At 47.4% G+C, this 23,374-nt stretch overlaps 1 long non-coding RNA gene across 1 annotated transcript; it reads left to right on the top strand.

Annotated features, from left to right (window-relative positions):
- Positions 1-10,157: 10,157 nt before the first annotated feature.
- Positions 10,158-15,586, top strand: LOC144141707 (uncharacterized). The gene is made up of 3 exons (XR_013316680.1): positions 10,158-10,480; positions 12,912-12,996; positions 15,467-15,586. It is a non-coding gene; the product is annotated as an uncharacterized LOC144141707 (long non-coding RNA).
- The last annotated feature ends 7,788 nt before the right edge of the window (positions 15,587-23,374 follow it).

Genomic DNA, 23,374 nt, shown 5'->3' with positions numbered 1-23,374 from the left:
CTCAACAAAAACAAGCCAGGTTTAAATACGGTCTAAAACAAACCAAAGGCAGAAAATGGCTTTTCACGGAATGGTGGCGCCATCTGGGTTCACTAACAGTAAACAAGGTTCCTGTGATATCATTGCACGCCAGGAAAATGCGTGATTTAGCGGGAAAATCAAAATTTTAACTTATATTAGCATCGTTTGCATTCGGACAAGTGCTGGCGGCACTATGAAACACGAAATCTTTCGTATAACACAAATATGTATTTTCTCTTCATGTCTCCTTTAAGGCGTGAAGAATAAATCCTGGGCTACTCGAGATGGCGTTCTAGGAATTGAAGATAATTACTCTTGCTCTCTTGAGTGCAGTTTGGGGAAGCTATGGCTGTGGGAAATGTAGCGTAAATATCCCTGCAGGTCTTAACAAACATAGTGTTACTGTATTTTAGCAGTATACGTGTTTAGCATGCGAGCATGCCTGTGTGTGTGTGCGTGTGTGTGTAAGCGTGTGCGTGCGTGTGCGTGCGTGCGTGCGCGCGTATGTTATGGCTGCGCACCCGCAGGGATGATACAAACCGACTAGCACTGACTCCTCTCCGCACTGACTTTTTATAAGGACAGAAAAGCAGTAATGAAAAACGGGTGTGTTATTCGTGTCTCTGTGATTTGTTTTACACGTACAAATATAAGACGAGGTTGAAGGCACGAATGCTTTGTGGATCAAGCGATTATGGCGCCGTTCCATGTATACGAGCACAGCCTCCGAGCTTGAACCGACCACGTTAATTGTATTCCGCTGAGTCGCTAACGTTTTGCTCAATAAGTCGCCAGACTGGTTAGAAGTGGGTATGCGAACAGAGTAAAAGAAAGAATATCTACTTATAACCACGCACGAGTTGTTGAGCTCGAAGCATTAATTGTCGGGCCATTCATTGTCGGGTCATTCATTCGGGCTATTCATTTGTTGTCGGGCCATTCACTGCATTAGAAGAATTTGACAGGATATATATGCACGGAGAAAGTGGAGCCTCTAGACTGGGCTTGGAATATATTGTAATGAGTGATGAAAGGATCTGCGAAATTTGCTTTCGCTGAAGCCACTCGATGATTCTTCTTTGTGTACGGTGATAAGAGGGGGTTATCAGATGCCCCTTCCGGAATAATAAACAATATTATACCATGATTTTTATTTCATAACATTCCAGCTAGGCATACGGAAGAAGACAACCTTTGTGAACTCTGAAAACGTGCCTATCTTTTTTTAAATTAATGTGAAAGGCACTGGTCTCATGGCTCGTCTTTGAGCCGGCCGTACCAGGCATCGATCAGAACAAAAATGTCTGTGAACTTCATGGAGCTTATGCGAAAGTTACCTAAAATCACTAGAATAATTAAGAACTCTTCAAAAGTGAATTTTCCGTGAATGGTGACTGTTTTAAGATCTGGTTTCTCATGCACTGCCCTATAGAGTTTCCACAGCTGATTTGTTAACCTACAGGAATTCATTGTTCTTCACTTATTTCTTGTCCCGCCGTCCATTCCCTGCAAGAAAGAAGCTGAGACGGCGCGGTGGACCAGCAAGGACCCCACGACGGGCCCACGTTCCAGTTTTACCCGGTGAAAAGGGATGCGCAGCCAGCCGCAGCCAAGAGATCCCCGACTAGGAATCCCCTCCACCGGGCAGGTGCCCTAACCACAGCACATGTTGTTCTCATTAAATATTCTTCTCAATCATTCATTCATTCATTCATTCTTAGCTTCTTTGTTGTCAGTAAATTGACTATGCGATTTTAACCCTTTGAATTCATTCTCTCACTATTTAGCAGTAGCTCATCTGAAATGGTTGGCAGAAGAAAAATTCAGAGCCCTTCCACCCTGTGAAGAGGGATGGCCAGCAAAGCTGCGGTGCCGATCCTGAACGTGAAGTTTGACTGGGTCGTAGTCCAAGGGATTCACGAAGAGAAACGCGTTTGTTTGTGATTTGCGGTTTAGCATTGTTCCTGGTTATTAACTGAAAGTCCTGTCCTGTCCAGTCACTGCTACTCGCGCATGCTCAGCACGGCTCTTCACTAGCCACGTGAAACTGCTATCAAGCGGCTCTGACGTAGCGTAAGACTTGGCTACTGCGCAATTAAGGCGCACACCTGGGCACGCGCCGGCGCCAGTGCGTCTGCCGCGGCTATGGCGCAACACAATCCAACACAATCCACTAAATTCCAATCCAAACCTAATCCGATTCAATCCAAGCCAAGCCAAGAGACGCCAAGGCAAGCCAATCGAATCGAATCCAATCCAATGGCCCTCGCGATTGCGCAGAATGGCCCTTCACGGCACACGCGAAACTGCTCAACCTCGGTCGTGTAGCTTACCCTATAAAACACTCGGGAATCGTGGGTAGGAATTTGTTATAGTGCGGGTATGGTAATCACGGCGCATGCTCTATGAAGGCCGTAGGACCTTTTTATTTTGTATGATTTTTTCGATGCCCCAGGGGTGTGGCGCACAGTTTTACGATTCCGGAGATTTGAGCGGGCTCCGCAACGTGGCGCAACGCTCGCTAGCGATTCCTGTCTACATCGCTCCGGGACCGGAGACGATCTGCTGGATCCTAGCCATTTACAGCTTTGCTGTAAAAAAATCACAAATCTCACGCGTAGGTGGGAATTCACGTGAAGCGAAGCTTTAATCACATTGCCTTCCGAATTCATCCCCTCACAAAGCGCTTTTCAAAGTATTTCTCTGCGCTGAAAAACAAGATGCGCTACACTCCCAATGCAACTTGCTTGTTTGTAGTTCCAATTCAACTTGCTTGCTTGTTACGGTAGTAGTGATCACCACGGTGTCCGTCTCCCTCGTCGGCGTATACGTGGTCAGCACGCTGTTTAGACGCCAGCTTCAAGCTTTGTCTTTCATTCCACTTCGGCCTGCGACCGAAGTGACCGCGGCGGCGCCGGATCGAAGAGGTCGGTGGGGCTTCCGTCGGCGCTACGAAACCTCACGAAGCACTCGTTTGACATTGAAGGAGCTTGAAGGCCAGAGGGACGCTACCAGGTGTTTGCTGTCTTGGTTCTGGGAGTAATCAGCTCCGCTTAAAACTATATGCGCTGCTCGCGGCCGCCACGCACGCACGCACAGTATTGGGGCGCGGTGTCTTTTAACGATAGCTCAGCCTCAAAGCCCCAGATTTTCACTAATTTCGTGGTTAATGTAGATTTTTCGTTTGATCACGCGCAGGTGCAAATAGGTGGTGGAAATCCGCTAAATTTAGCTCTGCAGACTTGCCTGCACGTCTTCATAGCCGACGTCAGTAAATCAGTGAGGGAGGGCACAGAGTTTCATACTAATATACACTAGAGGGAAATCCGGCGCTGCAATAGCGGGTCGTCGTGGGCGCCGCCCTTGCAGCTAGCGACGTTCCTCGCCTACTTGGCTTGGCTAGCCACATGGCTCCTTTTTTGTCTCGAAACCAAAATCAACAAAAAAGGGTAACATCTTTTTCCTCTCCATCTTGCATGATGCTTCCCAATAATTGCTGACAAATAAACCTTTTTGAAACGTCAAATTTATTACAACAAAACAAATTTGATTAATCTTCTTCAGTGATATTGTGTCGTTTTTGCAGACAGAGGCAAGTTTTCAGCCTGTTCATAAGCCAGGCCAAGGACAAGTGGAACGTGCCTTCCCCGTTCATGACTGGATGCTCGCTTAATCGCGGCTCGCCTAGGCAGTTGCGCCAGATCTCCATCGAGTATATACAAGTAGGAACATCTAAGGGGGAGGGAACTGCAAGATAAGCAGCCCTTTCGAACACACATTTCTCTCGTTCACAAATTGAAGCTAAAAACCCAGCACATGGTTCAGCATTCTAAACTTTATCATTGCAATTATAAAGTCTAAAATCACAACAGGAATACCGCAAAAATCTAACAAGAATTTCTGTCGTTCGGCAAAAAACTTTGTTGTGACAATAGAGGACCTGTTGTTACGACAAAGCCATCCGTTGTTATGACACACATTTTTGTCGTAACGGCAAAGTCAATTTGCTCAACAATAAACGTTCTTGTAGTCACAACAGAACTGGCATTTACGCTTCTCTTCACAACGGGCAATAACATTCATACCATGTGCAACTACTGATGCAAGATCAGCCTCCCGACAACACAGGAATTCGGCACGACGGAACATCAAACTTAGGACAGGAATACGAGACACGACAGAACATCAGAATCACGACACGACAAGGGAAATACGACAAATTACCGAAATTTTTCTTGTCAACTTTTTCGACAAGTTCTGTAGAAATGGCCCATGGCCAATTTCTACAACTTACTTCAGTGTCCCCTCAATGACTGTCATTTTGCCGCCTGTATTCTTGCAAACTTTGCTGCTGTTAGTCAATTCCGGCCCGGCGAATTCTATTCGCTCCCTCGAGATTAAGCTACGTGTACTCTGGCATTAAACGAAGAGCTCCGCATTCCGGGATTGTTCTTAAGTCCCTTTGCAAGGCTTTCTTTTCCTACCCTATACTACTGGTAATGAGGTGTTAACAGGCAAATTGTCATTCATTACACTTACGGTATCCTAACTTCCTGTTAGCGGTGCCAATTTACTCTGAGGCGTAAGTTCGGCGTCTTGCACTTGGTCTATTTTTATACCTGCAGGTTTCGTTTCCTTACCCTAACTATTCCAGTTCTTCTATCTTCTGAACTCAACTATCATCTGAACTAAGCGCAATTTCGCTCCTCGGAAACTTTTGATCATCGCTTTTGATCTTTCCCAGCACACTTGACCCACTGCCCAATTCCTACATTGGCAGTTAGAGTGCAGTTGGTTTAATTCGCCGTTTCACCGTGCAGTTCTCTCTAAGTTAATTCCTGCTCTTCCGCTTGTATAAAATACAATTTATTCCTTTCAGTCTATTTTTGTAAACCCAATGTGTTCTTTGTCTTTCGTAGTCTGACTATACCATTTCACAGGTTCTTTGAGACTTTCTCCTGTTTGTTCTTTCATAGAGAGAGAGAGAGAGAGAGAAAACTCTTTAATGTGGGCTGAAGAGGTCAGCTCTGCTAGCGGCACTGCTTGTTACGCCAGATGGGGGTGATTACAGTGCAGTGAAGTGAATGTGAGAGATCGGGAAAGCAACAATAGAGAGAAAACAAAAGTTAAATAAAAAATGACACGCAACGAAATTCAAGAAAAAAAAACTCGAAATAAAGTTAACTAAAGGCTTGTATTTACATCACTGGAAGAAACTCGGTATTGAATATTCACGTTTAATTTTGCCACTTTCATATATTCAAACAAACGCTAACGTATACGATTCACCGTTTATTTAATTGGAAGCGTAGCCATGCACGATGTACTCCACATCGTAAGTAGCTCACAACAGGCGTTGCCGCCTTCACAGTTAAGCTGTAGACTTCCTTTACATTCCCTGGTAAAACCGCTGTTTAGCTGTTTTGACTGCAAAATATGTTGAGGCAAAGAATTTCAGTCACACATATTTGTATGGTTACAAAAAATTGGCCGCGTATCTGCTACTTTCGTTGCAAATGTCGTCAAAAGACGATAGTCTTTATCGGCTTTTGCGAAGTAAATGCCTCCCTTCGCGTTCCCGCTCACCTCTCATGTTGTTCATCTTGCGTCGTGCTCCTCCCAAGGTAAAGACGCCAAAGGTTTGCTTAAATCCTTTTAAATTTCCCGCGTTCCACTGCTCCAAACCGGGTGTCTCGATGCGAACGCTGCCGTACGGCGAAGACGCGCGTTAATCGAGGCGCCCTACTTCAACGTTTATAGAACCGCGTTTCCCTACTCCACGTGCGTTGCAAGCAGAACGTGGAACCTATCTAGTGGAACCTTGCGTAACTGTTGCCGGTTGATTTCTTAAAATGGCGCCAGAAGCTATAGTGGCGCGGGCGACAGCAGGCAACGGCGGAGTGAATTCTTTTTCTGCAGTTGATAAAGTATTTAATTTCGGAAAAGTCAAGCATGTTTGACTTTTTTATAAAGGAACACTGCAAATATTACTCCTGTATTGATTTGTTGTCTCATAAATAAATAAATAAATATTTGCGTAATGTCTTGTTCTTCTTCAACAGTGTTGATAAGTATGAACATTACACCGGACATAGACGGGTAGATTTAGCTTTGACTATATAAGACTATTGCGCAGGCATTGTTTTGCTTTGGCCAGTTGGCTGAATCGAGTCACGGTTGCCTCACTCGCAGTTCAGCACTCACTCCTGATGGCTGCAGTGCGCTGAGGCAGCACTCACTTGTGGGTTCTCTCGACGGCAGCTATGGTCAGCGCCTGCGTCGGTGGCGCGAAGTGCGTCTCAGGAAGGGATTGCGGCGTCTTAGGAAGCGAACGCACACCACCGTCCCGCGCACGCCCCCCTCACGTTTTCGCTAAGCGTCGCGCAGTCGAGCGTCTCGTGCGGGCCCAATATACTCCAATATACCCCGCACACTTTCGGAAAAGCGTCTCGCGCCGCGATGGCAAACCGCCCTCCGCTTCCCATTTCTCGACAGTTCTCGACTTGACATCGTTCGCTCGACTACACCGATGGCGACGCCCCTCAGCCCACGAACGGGCGCCAAAGGGCTGCGTCCTAAAGTGAAGTGAGAATGCACGACTCCCCCATCAATTCCCTTTCACTGCGTACAAACAAACGTGGCACGAAGCTAATGGGACGAGATTCAAACGGTGCGGTTCAAATTGAATAAGTTATTTCGGGCTACACTCGCGGCGGCTGCTTTTAGATGCGACTGCATCTCATTCACTCGCCTTGTACCTCCATACGGCGTTGTTGTTGTCCGTCCACACCCCCTCCCCCATTCTCCTCGCCGCGCGAGCTGCGCTCTCCGCCGTTCACCCCCTCTCCTCTCCGATAGCGAACACTCTCGCGAGGGGCATTGGATTGGATTGGCTTGGCTTGGCTTGGATTGGATGGATTTGGATTGGATTGGATTAAAGTGGATTGTGTTGGATTGTGTTGCGTCATAGCCGCGCCACGTTGCGTCATAGCCACGGCAGGGGGTTCACGGCACGTTTCACGCGATGGGAGAACCAACCTAACGGAAACAACAACTGAACCCCCTATGCCTCGCATCTACACAGGGGTTCCCGCGAGGGGAGGTGGGAGAAATTTTCTGGTGGACGCGAAACAGCGAAGACACCCGTGTGTCGAGATACCGGCGCCCGTTAAAGTTCCCCAGGTGGTCAAAATTAATCCGGAGCCCTCCACTACGGCGCGCCTCATAGCCGTTTTAAACCCCACAAGCAATCAAATTCCTCCTCCCCTCGAAAGACCCGCTTCGGAACGGACAGCGCAGCAGCCTATGTGCGCGCGGCCGGGCGCTGCGCGGTGGCACGTTTGCGACTGGCAGCGCCGCCGTGCGGCGGCTGGGGAAAGGCATCACCGCGGCGACCACGCGAGCGGGCGCCCTCGGCACACTAGGCAGAGGCGTCCGTGAACTGCCCGCTGTGCTTGGCTTTCAGAATTCGGGCCCTGGTCGCACCCCGGAGTGAGATAAGGCCAAATTGCTTTCAGAGCTGGGCTACTAAAGAGGTCGCGAGCGAGCTTTGGCGGTCGTTAAACGAGTTTATGAATGCCGCAGAAGCTCTTGCCACCTGTTCTCGGCTCGGATACACTGCCGGAACCAACGTTACTAGAATTATAGTAACGTTGGCCGGAACTACAGCCTGTCTCAGCCGAAGCCGCTGATCAAAGGACAGAACGTGTGCCCTCTTCGTATTTTTATTAGATGCAGAGCATCTGATTCACTCGCCTTGTCCCTCCGGCGTAGTCGTCGTCGTTGTCGTCGGCGTTGTCCACCCCTCCCCCATTCTCCTCGCCGCGCCAGCTGCGCTCTCCGCCGCTCACCCCCTCTCCTCTCCGATAGCGAACACTCTCTCGCGAGGGGCATTGGATTGGAGTCGATTGGATTGGCTTGGATTGGATTGGATTGGATTGGCTTGGATTGGGCTGGATTGGATTTGGATTGGATTGGATTAAAGTGGATTGTGTTGGATTGTGTTGCGTCATAGCCGCGGCAGACGCGCTGGGGCCGGCGCATGTGCAGTACTCTCTCTTCCGCGCTTTCCTCTCCTTCGGGCGCGCTGCGCATATAACCGGTGTGCCGTTCTCTGGCGAAGCAACATCCACGCTTGGCTCAAACACCTAGAGTCCACGCCGCTTTACAAGTACGCCAACGTCGTCATCGACTGGGACCGGCTTACGCAGTCCCCTCAACGTTATGCGCGCTATAAAACGCGGTCCCTTCGGCGCTCCGCCCTTATGAAAATGAACTTTTCCTTTCTGTTTACTTTGTGTCTCCTGCATGTTGACTGTGTGGCCTTTCTTTTGACTTTTCCTTTGTGTTACCTCTAGGACATAAGCAGGCTGTGTACTTTTTATAGACTGCCGGATAAACAGCCATGATGTTTTACCTTTATATGTACTATGGTAAAGACAAAGTTTAAATTTCTATACGAAGATTTTATTTCGGATGAGAGGTATAAAACTTTAAAAATGACTTGCTTTCTTCTCTTTCTGAGTTCCGCAATGCTATTGCCCATGTGTGTACTCAAGGAAAAATGAAGTCAAAATACTTTGGCCTGTTTCCCCTGTGTTGCCTCTAGGACAAAGGCTGTAAGATAGAACTTGAATTTGCTGTTTTAATTCTTCTGTGTGCCGTAATGCTGTTGCTTATGTATGTACTGAAGGCAAAATGAAGTCAAAAGACTGACTTATGTCTTTTGTGTTGCCTCTAGGACACTGGGAGGAAGGATAACTATTTGTTGCCTTACATTCTTTTTCTGAAGATTGTGCTTCCTCAAGTAAACATAAAGTCGAGCATGTAAGCCTTAATTATACTCGAAAGGTTAAGTTTTTTGGCTTGGCTAGAGATGGTAAGAAACAATGCCGATGGTTTGTGGAAATTCTGCAGCACTGTATACGTTATTTCGTGCTAGTGAGGTCTGATAAATTCGCAGAATTAATATTACCAACTGGTACGTTTGTATGAAACAGTGGCGTAAGAAGGATACGTATTGAACGAGGCTGTTCGAAGTGCCTCGTCCCTGTCATTACGAAAAAAAAGTGGGAGGGAGAAGAATATACAGACCAGAAAAAGTAAAAAGAACACAAAAAGCCGAATAGAAAACGAAGCAATGAAAACAAAAACAACCTAAAAAGTGGCTTCCGATTGTCCTAGTCTGTGTTTTCCTTCAGGGTCGTTGTAAAATGGCTTATCCTTGCAACTAAATGCTGAAGCGGTGTACTGTTTTTTGGGGCAGAGCTTGCGGTAGAAATATATTGCGACAGAAAAAAAAGGGACACAGCCAGACGAGAGCAACAAGAGCAACAACAATGTCAAAATATAACTTACGGCAGAAAAACTTCAATTATAACACGGTAAAAAAAAAAGAAAAAAACACAAGTCACTGAGCGGGTTTCGAACCTCCGCCCTTTCCATCAGTAGGCGAGTACTTAACCTCCAAGCCACCAAAACAGCACACGACCATGTTGTAAACCTAGGTCTAAATACTTGAGCTCACATAGTCTTGCTAAGCCTCCATTTGAGTGAATTGTTTGCCTGCGTGGATTTGACGCACGGTGCTTTTGTGTGCGTGCGTGTGTGCGTGTGCGTGTGCGTGCGCGCGCGCGCGCGCTCGCGCGCGTGTGTGTGTGTGTGTGTGTGTGTGTGTGTGTGTGTGTATGTGTGTGTGTGTGTGTGTGTGTGTGTGTGCGTATGCGTGTGCGCGTGTGTTTGCGTATGTCTGCGGGGAATAATTTTTTTATCCGGCCGTTCTGTTTGTGAAAAGCCCACAAACAGTGAATGGTGAATGCTTGGACGCTGAACAAAACACAAAACAGTCAATCTAGATGTAGATGACGATGATAATAACTTCGTTTGTTAATCCATTTTTATTCGCTTTTGAGTAGCAACAACTTACGACAACAAAAGACGTTGCTCGCATCAAGAAAATATACTGGCATTATATATATGTTTGCTATTATCAACTTTAACAAAATACTATAATGGCGTCTGCCTAGTTTGCTTCAGGGGTGATGATGGAGGAAGAAAGTAACTGCTAAAACTCTATGACTGCTAGATAGCCAACTGTAGTAATAAGTCTAGTCTAGGCTAGCATATATGCAGTCATTGTTATAGGTGCGCAAGAAAAGACGTGGTTAGTTCGTTGTGCGTGGTTTTGGTGGTTTGTTTTCGATTTGCTGGTGTTACGTGAATTACTACGTGCTCCTCCTGCCGTAATATTACGTGTTAGTGCTCTTGTGCCACCTGAAACATCGTGAGTGCTGGCAAAGCGTCTGTTTCGTCGCCGTACTGCGCTGCTGTAGCAAACGCACATCGAGGTCGCCATTTGACAAAATACCTGACAAGTTGTGCGTGCCTACGTGAATCAAGAGTCTCTACTGCAAGTTCCAGTCTGTCGACGCGACGTGTGAAAAATGCTGCGTGTTCTGCCGTAAGTGATTGTTTATCGTGGTGCATGTTAAAATTTTATTACGCGTTGCCGCAGTGCTGTTTTGTTAAACGTGTTGAGTATATTCCTTGGTGTTCGGCTCGCCGCGCTTCTTTTATTGTAAATTACCGGCTGCGTCGGCGCGGTCATAATGAGCTTCCAGGAGCGGCGGCCAGTATGCTGTGTGAGTGACCGACCCCCTTGCCATTGCTGGCAACGAAAATATTATGCTGACGGCCCAGCGGCCGCCGATTGGCTTGGGTGGATTCGACGCTAAAGCTTGTTGCATGAAAAAAAAAAAAAAAAAGAAAACTGCGTTAATGGTTGTAAAACAAAACGCCCACTCCCCGATTTTTTTTTTTTTTAGGAGGCAGTTGACCCACAGTATATTTTTTTACAGGACGTAGGCAGCTTAGCATTGTTCTAACGGGTAGTTTTCGTTTACGGGTAAAGAAATGCAAGGAGGCTGCATTACATTTGTAGTTATAATACGTAAGAGTTGCATATACGCTGAATTTTCAACATTTAAGCATTGCTAGCAACTTTATAAGTAGTACCACATGCACAAGGTCTTTAGGCAGTGAACATTTGACCAGATAATTGTTTAGACGTCGCAGCTTGAAAACATGCTGTTCCAGCCTGCATTGCTGGTGCAGTCACAGGGCAGCTTTCACTGTTTTAATGCAAGAAATTTTTCCACCTTCCTAAGCTCATCCAGCATCGTCATGATCAGACAGAAATTCTTGTGTTGTGTGACATTATTTGTAGCTGGCTTGCATAAATTGTGTTGACCGTAACATGTTGAGCATGGGTTAAACGTGTTGATTCTTACAAATATGCATGTGATGGGGATACAATCACGGTGCGAAAAAGATTAAACAGGGCGTGGGCTTGCCACCGTGCTCCTTCGCCATCCTGTTTTTTTCGTTTCGTCAGCATTTCAACTTGCCTACCCCTTGGAGGTATTGGCACGCTGAGACGTTCACCATGTGCCTCAGAGAGAATTTTAATGGCGCCATGAAGACAAAATACAAGTTTGTGTTATTCGAAAGATTTCGTGTGGTATGGTGCCCCCAGCACTTGTCCAAATGCAAACGATGCTTTATTCACTGAGAAATTCATTAATTGAAGCTAAAATTTTGGTTTTCCCGCTAAATCGTGCATTTTCAGGGTCTGCAATGACATCACAGGAACCGACCGCTCTGCAGCCGATTTGGAAACCTTCTTTACCGTTAGTTAACCTAGATGGTGCCACCATATCGTGGCAAGCCGCTTTCTGCTTTTGTTTTTACCGTATTTAAACGTGGCTTGTTTTTGTTCAGCGTGAAAATAATCGTTTCGTGAAACATAGTGCTCGCTCCACAAATATGGTCACGTAAGACACCGTTGCTTGTGTCAATCGGCCATTGTTGTCCGAGACAACCCCAAAGCCCCGCAGTCCTGTGCAGCTAAACCAAGCATAGTGCGCGCAGTACCAACAGCAGTACGCATCGGTACTTATATGCTTACGTGTGCTTTCCTAACCTTTACTGTTGGTCCCACCATTCTTACTACTGTAAAAAGAATGTGCCCTAAATTTAAGCGCAAATAGTTCGTTCGGCAAGCTTATAGCCTCTGCCTAATTCGCGTTTGCTGTTGCCGCCCTCCGCTAACTGCAGAGCTGGCTGGTATGACATAGGTTCTGTTGCGGGAAATGAGCTAGTGGGTCGCATGGCCATTTCCTTTGTTCCTAATTTGTAGCTTATTTGAGTGGAGTTTATGTTAAAAATGGTGTCAGCATGATTCTAGCAACGGAATCCTTTGAATGAACCAAACTTGTGTTTTCTCTTCATGGCTCCTTTAAAAGCCGTAACCACGTTTCGCACCCTCTGGACCAGAGAATATGCTTGCGCAGTGGAAATCTGGGGCCACAGATTTCTACCACCTAGGGATATTTAATAGGCTTAGTTTAACATTAATTCAGTGTAAGGATGCTTCTGTTCCTTTAAAGTATGGCTGAAAGCCTTCTAAGGATTGTCATGTATGTACAGTGCTCACGGATTGAAACGCGACACTGCAAGCGCGTGGCCTGCGCTACATGCAGCGCCGCCAGTGGACGCCCGTGGAAGCTAGGTGTTGCATTGTGGTATACCACGAGGATGAGAGTGTTTTGACCATAAGCTTGCTGCTTCCGGTTGCCAATAAGCGGGGCAGTGGTTCCCCACAGCGACAGCGGCATCCATGGACGGCGCTGCATGTATTGGCGGCCACGCGCTCGCAGTGTTGAGTTTCAATCAGTGAGCACTGTACTTATTTTTTAGCTTGAAAGAACTGAAGGTGCCTTTTTTGCACCTACAAAAAAGAAATTCTGTCATGTCCTGTCAGAGCGAGTATTTCACGGCATTATACCGCATATTTACGGCTTGTTTACTACTTGAACTTCCATTTTTTACAGGGCCAGGTGTTTGACATGGAGGATGTACGTTGTGAGCTACCAGAAGAATTGGCTGCCTCCTGTTTCTATCTATCCTGCACGACCTGTAAGTGGAGTTCATTACGGCTGTGAAATGCATGAAAATCTCGATTTTGAAGGCTGAGAGAACATGAAAACATAGAAAACCATTGTGGCATTCTTGTGGTACCTTAGTGATATTAAGACATAAGAACATTGCAGAGATGGGGCAAAAAATAAGGAACCGATGAGGGTGAGAAACTTCCTGGTACCTTTCTTATTTTCTTTTGTCGCATCAGGGCTGCGTCCTTGCTCCATGAATTAATTAATAACGACTTTGTCACCTTTGTTCACTGTGGTAGTTCGTGGTGCCCACAGACAGTGTGTGGGCATTTTTCTTCTACCGCCTATTACAGATGAACTAGATCTTTAGACTTCTACTCAAAAGTCATATTATGGATTACATTACATGAGTGAAACAATTCCATGCACCCAGAAATAGAATTTAGGTGAATTCACTTCAATGCCCTAGATGCAACTTGTGCCTAGCAGTGAAAAGGGTGTATTGCGTGCCTTTTTGCCACTGTGTTTCATGTAGTGTAATGAGTCTCACTGGCCATCGTAGCCCCCCCCGAACAGCTATTTACTCTAGCAAATACAATGATGGTCCTAATTGTAGAAGGGTACCCGCCGCGGTGGCTCAGTGGCTAAGGCGTTGCGCTGCTGAGCACGAGGTCGCGGGTTCGATTCCCGGCCGCGGCGGCTGCTTTTCTGATGGAGGCGAAAAGCAAAAACGCCCGTGTGTACGAGATTTCGGCGCACGATAAAGATCCCCAGGTGGTCAAAATTAATCCGGAGCCCTCCACTACGGCGCACCTCATCGCCTGCGTTGCGTCGGCGCGTTAAACCCTACAATCAATGATTTGTAGAAGGGTACTCAGCAATTGAAGAAAGAGCTGTGGGGGGTTCTGGTTTGTGTATCAGACTTTGTTTGGAATATTGTTATGTAGCCACGGATAATGCAGGGTTTTTGTAAAAATATAGATTATCGGAGCAAACTTGTGCTCCGCAGTAAACATAAAAAAACACAAACCTCGAAGGAGTCAGGAAAGGGACGTGCATGGATGAGCGTTGGCGAATTGAATGCTGCAGGGTTTCTTTTGCACTCATTCATTTAGATCGAGAACATTTTCAATAAAAAACAGGAAAAGCTAGGATAGGGATCGAAAAGCAACACCCTTTCCATATCAAACAGGACTGCTGGTGCAGCATACAAAAGAAAAAGGGGAAAAAGACGGTTCCCTTAAAAAAGGATAAGATTGCCGGGTGTGGCCAGGTGCTTGTAACAAAACATTTTGTAAACAAATCAAATGGCGTGGTTGGGGGCAATATTATGATGTTTATAGTAGGAAAAACCTGCATTATTTCCGAACAGTATGAATGCTCTGTGTGCAAACATATGCAAAAATGCTTGTGTGTTTTTAGCATTTGAGTGCACTTTACAGAGTAGTCAGCTCAAGTTACTGCGGTAGCTTTCCTCATTGCTGGTAAGCATAAACCCTGAAATTAAATTTGCTGTATTCGACCGCTTTAACCCTTTCACTGTCACTGATGTCCTGGTTTGTCTTGGAATTTCTCCTCCACGGTGTCACTGACATACCGGTGCGTTTTCTGTTGTGCGTTGAAAAATTCGTGCCATGGTGCAAAGTTGGCGCACCTGCACTGTTTGTGCTATCTGTCAAATCTTTCTAGTAGCTTGTATTTTCACAAAGTACAGAGCGACCACGCCCAGCTTTCGCTGCTTGGGGGTAACTCCATGCACTGTACATCTGTTGGGATGAGTGACCACGTGGCACGCGTGCAATGATGGGTGCAAGTGTGCTATCCATCACGTTTTTCTAGGGTTGTTTTTTATTTCTGTTCCTGTGTCTGCTACCCATCGACACAAGGAAATATAAAAAGTGAGGAGCCAACCTAGAGGTTGGTCAGTTCATGGTGATGTACATTTTGCTTTTTGTAAGCAAGCACAGACAAACAAACTAGACAATGCAAGTGCTGTCTCGTAAACGAAATGCACAATAAAACTGCTGCCTTTATAGATTCCAAAGATCGCGTAGACACGAGCAACTACTCATGATGACGACTGATCAATGCCTGTCTTAGCATGTTCATGCAATTTTATGTTGCCTTCCCTGCCCCCCCCCCCCATATTGCTTTGTTCCCACAGTGCTGCTGCAATAATCCCATCTCAAATGTTCTTGCGAGGCTGTATAAATGCCCGTCATGAGGAGGCCATGAATCTAAACAGTACTTAGTTCTGGGTTGTGTTGCCTATGTAACAGTATGTCATATTTGATGTTCGTAAGCTCATTAGTTAATTTATGTGGTCTAAATTTTGTGGCTAATTTTGCAACCTAGAAGTTGTACCTTCTCTTTCAGAATACTTGGTTCAGTTTTGTATGGGAACACTCCTTTATATTTATAAGCATAACCAGGAAATGTTTGAGACGTGTTTGTTTAGACCCCTTCATATGCGATCAATGCGTTTGTCATTTCAGGTTCAAGCGTGGCAGTGGCTATCCCGTCCTGTGAGGGGTAAAGATGAGGCGACACCTGGTGTGGCAGGCGGCAGCAGCACGTATGGATCCAACCTGAATAAAATAGTCAGGTTTGCAAGAGTCGTGTGATTCATGTGATTTTCGTCAGCTTGCTCTTACAGAAACAGCTGCAGCATGAAACAGTGACTGTGGAGCTGGCTGACATTTTCTACATGCAGCTGGCTGTTGGGCGCTGTTATTTGACAGCATGCAAAGGGCACTCAAAAGGTGGAAGCTTGTGGGATACGTAGAGGACGGAAACATAAAGGATTCTTGGAGGACGCAGAAAGTCGGTGGCGAAATTTCAATACTGGGAACACACAAGGGACGAATGCGGTCTGTTGCCTTCAAGACATATAGGGGACACACAAAGGCCGTATGGTGTCTGTGTTGCCTTTGGGAGATAGACTGGACGCATGGAGGACGGAAACACACGGGACACTTGGAGTACGCAGAAAGTCGGTGGCGAAATTCCAACACAGAGGAAACACACAGGACGCACGCAGTCTGTTTCCTTCGGGACGCAGACTGTCTTTTGACTGGACATAGAAATTTTCATAAGGGCGCCTATGCGTCGCATCTACACAGGGGTTCCCGCGAGGGGAGGTGGGAGTTTTTTAGAGGTCTTTTTTTTTAAGTGCGAATGCACTTTACAAGCGACCCCAAACCATCCACCGCCGGCGGCGGCGGCGTCCGCAGTGCTCCTCTATATTTAAAAAAGAAACAGCATCCGGCGCCAGGTTTCGATCCGAGGACTTTGCGGCCGCTGCGCGACGCTCTACCGACCAAGCCACGGACGAGACGGTGATATCAGTGTTAGTGACGCGCCTTATATCTTTAACGCATTCAAACTACGTCGTCAGCGGCGTGCGTTGGCGACTCAGCGGCGTTATAGCGGCTTGATAACTGCGTGGTGTACACGTGATACTACAAACCCGATGGAAGAGATGGAAGAGAAGGCGGCGAGGCGGTGGGCTGCGGGGGCCGAGCTCAAGCGCCGCAAGCGGGCCGACAACCGTGCATTCGCACTTTCACATTCTCCCCCTCGGGGAAATGCGGGGGAATTTTTTTTTAATTCTGTCACAGAAGCCCTAGATTGGCATAAAAATGTTAAATAAACGTATTCAACGACAACAACGTGCGCGTGCTCGGCGAGCTACTCCAAAGTTTCGGCAGTCGGAAAGCGGGACGAAACTACAACGGCGTGCCGCTGAAGGAGGACGGCAGCAGGGGTATGGCATTTGGTTTGACAGGTTAAAGTTGATTCTTGGGCGAGTTGGTGTTTCATAATCTTGAATTCACAGCGCAAACAAGAAACGAGGACGTCTATCGTCCCTATTCTCTATCGTCCCTATCTCCCTATCGTCCTCGTTTCTTGTTTGCGCTGTGAATTCAAGATTATGGTTTGACAGGGATTTCACAAGGGATTGGTTGGCGGTTTCACGCGGTTGGACAAGCTTCGCGTGCAGCCCTGTTTTCGGTATTGGAGGGGTTTCATTCTTTTTTTTTTTTTGTATTCGCCGTACTGAAGAAATTCAAAGTACGGCGCGGGGACTTCCTGCATTCTGCATGAGCAGAACTTGTTTCTGGATCGTGGAACGTCCTATAACATTTCTATAATAAGAAATTTCACGAGCAGTTTTTCTTGGCCTGAAAACAAATCGTAAAAAATCGGCCCCGTATCTGCTCCTTTCGTTGCAAATGTCGACAAAAGACGATGGTCTTTATCACCTTTTGCCTTTCGCTTCCCCGCTCACCTCTCAAGTTGTTCTTTTTGCGTCGCGCTCCTCCCAAGGTAAAGACTCCAAAGCTTTTTGCTTAAATCATTTTATATTTACCGCGTTCCACTGCTCCAGGCCGGGTGTCTCGATGCCAATGCTGCCGTACGGCGGAGACGCGCGTGGATCGAGACGAGACGCCCTACTTCAACGTTGATAGAACCAGGTTGCCCTACTCCACGTGCGTTCCAAGCAGAACGTGGAACCTATCTAGTGGAACCTTTCGTAACTGTTGCCGGTTGATTTCTTAAAATGGCGCCAGTAGCTATAGTGGCGCGGGCGACAGCAGGCGACGGCGGAGTGATTTTTTTAAATGGAACACTGCAAATATCACTTCTGTATTAATTTGTTGTCTTATATTTGCGTAATGTCTTGTTCTTCTTCAACAATGTTGACAAGTATGAACATTAGACCGGACTTAGACGGGCAGATTTAGCTGTGACTATATAAGACTATTGCGCAGGCCTTGTTTTACTTTGGCCGGGTGGCTGAATCGAGTCACAGACAGACAGACAGACGTACAGACAGACCAAAATTTGTGGGTTTAAGTAGCCCAAGAAAGACTATCGTCTTTAAAAAAAACATACCGCGATCATGCTGAAACTGCTAAAAATAAGACTGCTTCTAAGCCCCAACGAAAGGGTTTCTCCATTCTTCCAAACAGAGGTTATGGGGCAGATGGAGTGAATTTGTTCTAGGAGCGACGTTTTTGCAGGACGCGCTTTGCAGGACCTGTTTTGAACGACGGCACAAGACGGCGCCGGAGAAAAAAGAAAACATGCTTTATATTTGTTCACAGTTGGAGAAACTTGATCAGGTAGCATGTGATCCTTCTGTGCAAAAACATGGACGCCTCATGATGGAGCAAAAGACCAGTTAGTCTCTTTTTTTTTTAAATTCAGGCAATAATCGGGATCTCGGCTAGTAATGTTAAGGCCGGATGCACAACCATGAGTCGTTGATGCCGGTGTCAGGACCCCTTTAAGCCTCACTTAATCATAAGATAGCGGTAACAATACTCAATAGCTTATCCTATGCATCAATCAAAGTTACTTCTTTTTGTTCTGCTCAAGGGCTAACCACTATCCCTTACTCCCATAAACTAGAAAGTTATCACTTGTGCCCTCTTGTTTCCTCGCCATTAAACAATCTTGTTTTTTTATGCCTAATATTCATAAACCGGAAGTGTGGGAGCCGAAAAACAACACCGCCATAGCCCGTGTTTCTCTCCGCACTTTTGAAGCACGTTCTTCGGGGTCAGCGACTCTGCAGTCAACGCGGGCTCGACACAGCGGCGCGACGCCGCTACATGTACAACGCTGCACTCGACACGCCTCGATCCCAGACGCCGTGCCTCCGGGCGTGGGACCCGCTGGGCGCCGAAGCAAGCACCGCTTACGCGCGTGTACGTGCGCGTGTCTGTGTTTGAGGGTAGGGACTACCGCGTCACTGCGAAATTGCTAGAGGTGTCACTTGTACGTGTGGCCGTCACACGGCCTTCGCGCGCCGTGCCTGATGTTGTCGTCGTCAGAGATCGTTGCGACGCAGCCGATGGAGGTAGACACCATCCTCTCCCACATTGTTTCGGGCGGCAGAAAAGGGCGGCCGACATTAAGGCTTCCGCCGCGCCGCCTTTGTTTAACAGAGTAGTTGCGTACATGCCGGGATGGCTCAATCGTGTCTGGCGCACGAAGGCTATACTCGCTGACAACTTAAGAACGGCACCGGAAGTTGCCGCTGTGCCTTGTCACCGTAGCCGGATGTTTCTCCGCGCGGCGCAAGTAGGGCGTTACTGGGAATATTTTGAACATGGCGTGAGCCGTTCCCGTGATTTTTTGGACTTAATATGCTTATAAACGACTCCAGTGACGACAAACAAACTGCGTGAGACAAGGCGGACGATATCACGCATTCATAGAAAACCCCTTTCAAAACGCGCGCGCACTGACGTCACGGGTCCGGCGCTTTGGCGGAGTGATACACTACATGAGGTGGTGCCGTTCTTGAGTTGTAACCGAGTATAGAAGTATAATTAGAGATAGGATACGCTTTCCGACAGAGCCAGCTTTCTAGAGAATGCCATGTTGATGTCAGTCTAAGGATATCTACGAAAAAAATAATACTGCGGCTGGCCGTAAGGACAACTGCACCATTACGCCGAGTTTGGTTAACTTATCCTAATTAGTTAGGTCACCGTGGAGCTGTAAGCAAGTGTGAGCTCCCAATTAAATGGAAAGTTGATGTAGTTGGTACTCCACTGAACAAAAGTATACAGTGCAAAAAAAAAACAAAAAAAACCCCAAAGAACCAAGGACGAGAGTGGTGACACGGACCCGTCTTCCGGTGACAATTCCCGTCTTCTGTAATGCATGTGCTTCTACGGGAGGCGCATGGTTATAACAAACAGCTGTAACTCGTGCTTCATTCATTCATTCATTCATTCATTCATTCATTCATTCATTCATTCATTCAGAACAACCGCTGGCCGGAACTATCCAGAAAAAAAAAGTATGGCGTTCGAATGCTCCAATGATTCACGGAACCGTGGCAAGTTCTATCTGAGCTGTTGCCATGGATAAATATAAGTTGCCGTTTTACTACAAAGCACCCGATGCCGCCGCTCCTGAGCCGTTCCAGCAGCATCACAAAGCCACCGTGAAACGGATCGCGTTGTCTTTGTATTCTGGGATTAAACTTGAACCTGATAAGTAGGCTGGATCGTGAACTACAAACAATCGTGTTTTAAAGCGGAGCATTCTTTGCCGAGTAACCCCCCCCCCCCCCTTCCCAGACAGGACTTTGTAAGGCCCTGCATTCCCACAAAAATGCAGATTTCGCAGAAGAAACACGCTCAATCGGTATAACAGCGTAAAAGGAGATAATTAGTCGGAATAAATTTTGAAAAAAAAAAACAAAAAAAAACCAGACAGATAACAAAAATAACAACTATAAAATTTTCGCAAGAATGATCTGAAAAGATAAAAAAGATGCCTGTTATACATCTTCTCCCAAAACAGAAGATTAAAAAAAAAAAAACTCCGCAAAGAAAACGTTCAAAATGCTTATAAAAAATTGCGTAAATGGCTAACCATGTAACAAATGTTCTAAATACGAATAAGAAATAGCGAAAATGGCGAATCGCGTAACGCCCCACATTTCCTCACAAATGCATATTTGGCTGCCCTGATACATACGCCGGAGCAACGTAGCCAGCGCGTTGGCACGTCACGGGGGCTTAACGTCGGCATTCTGGTCTTGGGAGGGAGCGCGGCCTCTTTCGCGATGATGAATCCGGCCGGCGCGAGAGGGCAGCACCTATCGGAGGAGTGCCGCCCGTCGCGTCGATACGGCCAGCCTTGCGCTCCGGCGGGCGTACCGAGGAGGTTGTGCCGCACTCGTATCCGGGCAGTTCGTCGCGCAAGACGCACTGGCTGGCCTGCAAAGATGCTCAACTTAATTCTGCCCAATCACACCAGCTTTCCTCCGTGTACAAAAACTTCATTTGGGTCAAGCGACGATAAAATTCCTTCGTCGATAAAAACTCGCGGTACAAGTTTTTTTTTTTTTATCGCGGTACGATAAAAAAAATTCCCCCGCATTTCCCCGAGGGGGAGAATGTGAAAGTGCGAATGCACGGTTGTCGGCCCGCTTGCGGCGCTTGCGCTCGGCCCCCGCAGCCCACCGCCTCGCCGCCTTCTCTTCCATCTCTTCCATCGGGTTTGTAGTATCACGTGTACACCACGCTGTTATCAAGCCGCTATAACGCCGCTGAGTCGCCAACGCACGCCGCTGACGACGTAGTTTGAATGCGTTAAAGATATAAGGCGCGTCACTAACACTGATATCAGCGTCGCGTCCGTGGCTTGGTCGGTAGAGCGTCGCGCTGCGGCCGCAAAGTCCTCGGATCGAAACCTGGCGCCGGATGCTATTTATTTTTTAAATATAGAGGAGCACTGCGGACGCCGCCGCCGCCGCCGCCGGCGGCGGTGGATGGTTTGGGGTCGCTTATAAAGTGCATTCGCACTTAAAAACTCGCGGTACAAGTTTTTCGCTAGTTCCAGTTAACGGTATCACGCGTTCCCTGTACGTGCGCTTTTTTTTCGCGGCTGTCGGTTATTTGAGTTACATCTCACCGAGGCATACATTACAATAATAACTAATACTTTTATTGAGGACATGCAGCTCTTAGTAAACGGTATCTGTACGTCGCGCTTGATGATCTGCCATGGAGGCTGTAACGCGGGTTTGTTTCCAGGCTGCGGCGGCATCTTTTCTGATGGAGGCGAAACGCGACAACGCTCGTGTCGAGATTAAGGCGCACGTTGAAGATCCCCAGGTGTTAAAAACCACTCCGTAGCCCTCGACTACGGCGCAGCTCGGTATCACAGTCCAGGTGTAGTACATTCCGCGCGTAAAAAAGTCAAAATCTTACGGCCGCGCTTGCAGTACTTCTTTCAACTTCGCTGAGCTAATGCAAGAGATGCAACAAAATCCATTACCGATGGGTGGAAGACTTCCTGGTTTCCAAGATATAGTGTATAGCACACAACCGGAACGTGCCTAGCTCCAGGCAGGCACCAGAACATATAATAATCAGCCCCTAAGCCATAGGCTAGGCTCGCGCAACACGGGCATTCACATTCGCACTTTGAAGCCCGTCAGTCCTTCCTGGGTTCGAATTACTGTCCTTGTTGAGCGATGTTGCGTAAAAGCGGACCCGGAGAAGGGCAGTCCCCCTGCGGTGCGCAATACATTTGTTTACCACACAGTTTTACAATACAATACAATACAATACAATACATACAATACAATACAATGCAATACAATACAATAAAATTTTAAGCACGCAGTTCCCGTTCACTGAAAATCAGAGAGAGAGAGAGAGAGAGAGAGAGAGAGAGAGAGAGAGAGAGAAGAAACATTTATTAGAGCAGACGGTGGTGGTTGAGCCGTCACTCGGTGGGGCGGGTTCACCTCAGTCCAGGTACCCTTGGGCCTTGGCTGCAGCCCTGGCACGGGTGACCAGAAAGATCTGGTCAGCGTGACGGGAGCTGGTCAGCAGGCCCTCCCACTGCTCTGGGGTTGGGGGTAAGCGATGGGGTGTTTTGACAGGCCCACACCATGTGGTAGGTAGTATTAAGAGAGGGGCAGAATTGGCAGGTGAGGGTGTATTGGGTAGGGGAGATAGCGTGGAGAATGGGTGCGTTGTAATATGTGTTTGTTTGTAATCGACGCCAGATGACTGCTTCCTCCTTAGTTAGTTGAGGGTGAGGTTGAGGCAAAGTGAGGCGAAGGTTGCGATAATGGTGCAGGATGTCCTGGTAGCGTGATGGAACAGCGGGAGTTGGAGGAGGCTGGACCGTAGGTTCTGTTCCTGAGGGAAATGCCCGGTGTGGAAGGGCGCGGGCAGCGGCGTGAGCCGCCTCATTTCCCTCGAGGGACGAGTGGCCAGGGGTCCAGACGATGTACAGGTCGGGGAGGGGATTGATTGAGGCGAGTATGCGTAATGCAGGAAGTGAGATGCGTCCACGTTGAATGTTACGGCAGTCTTGCTGGGAATCTGTTATTATTGCGAGGTATTCGGAGTCAGTTGTAGCGGCGATGGCTATGGCAATTTCTTCAGTAGTGGCGGTTGATGTGGAGAGGGTCGTGAGGGAGGTGAGAAGTGTGCCTTCTGAGTTTACAACCGCCAGAGCATGAGCCTGGCGTGTGGGGTAGAGGGCGGCGTCGGTGTAGCGAGTATCGGGGTGAGAGTGGAATTGTGAACGCAGATGCTTAACCCGGGAGAGCCTTCTACCTTGGTTGAATTCTGGGTGCATATTGTTAGGAATTTTGGATACAGTAATGTGGGACCGGATTGAAGATGGAATGCGCTGAAGGGCTTGTGAAGCAGGTGGGGTCGGGTATCCGAGAACCTGGAGGACGTGTCGGCCGGTACTGGTAAGGAGGAGTCTGGTGAGTTGGCTGTTGCGTTGAGCTTCCAGGAGTTCTTCGAGGGTGTTGTGGATTCCGAGTTGGAAGAAACTACAGGTAGAGGTTTGAGCGGGGAGGCCAAGTCCAATTTTGAAAGCTTTTCGAATTAGTATATCGA

This window comes from Haemaphysalis longicornis, unplaced genomic scaffold, assembly GCF_048455015.1.
Source record: "Haemaphysalis longicornis isolate Haplotype H1 unplaced genomic scaffold, Haemaphysalis longicornis Haplotype H1 scaffold_6, whole genome shotgun sequence".
Lineage (NCBI taxonomy): Eukaryota > Metazoa > Arthropoda > Arachnida > Ixodida > Ixodidae > Haemaphysalis > Haemaphysalis longicornis.
Note: the sequence above shows the minus strand (reverse complement) of the source record. Positions and strands in the feature narration are given on the sequence as shown.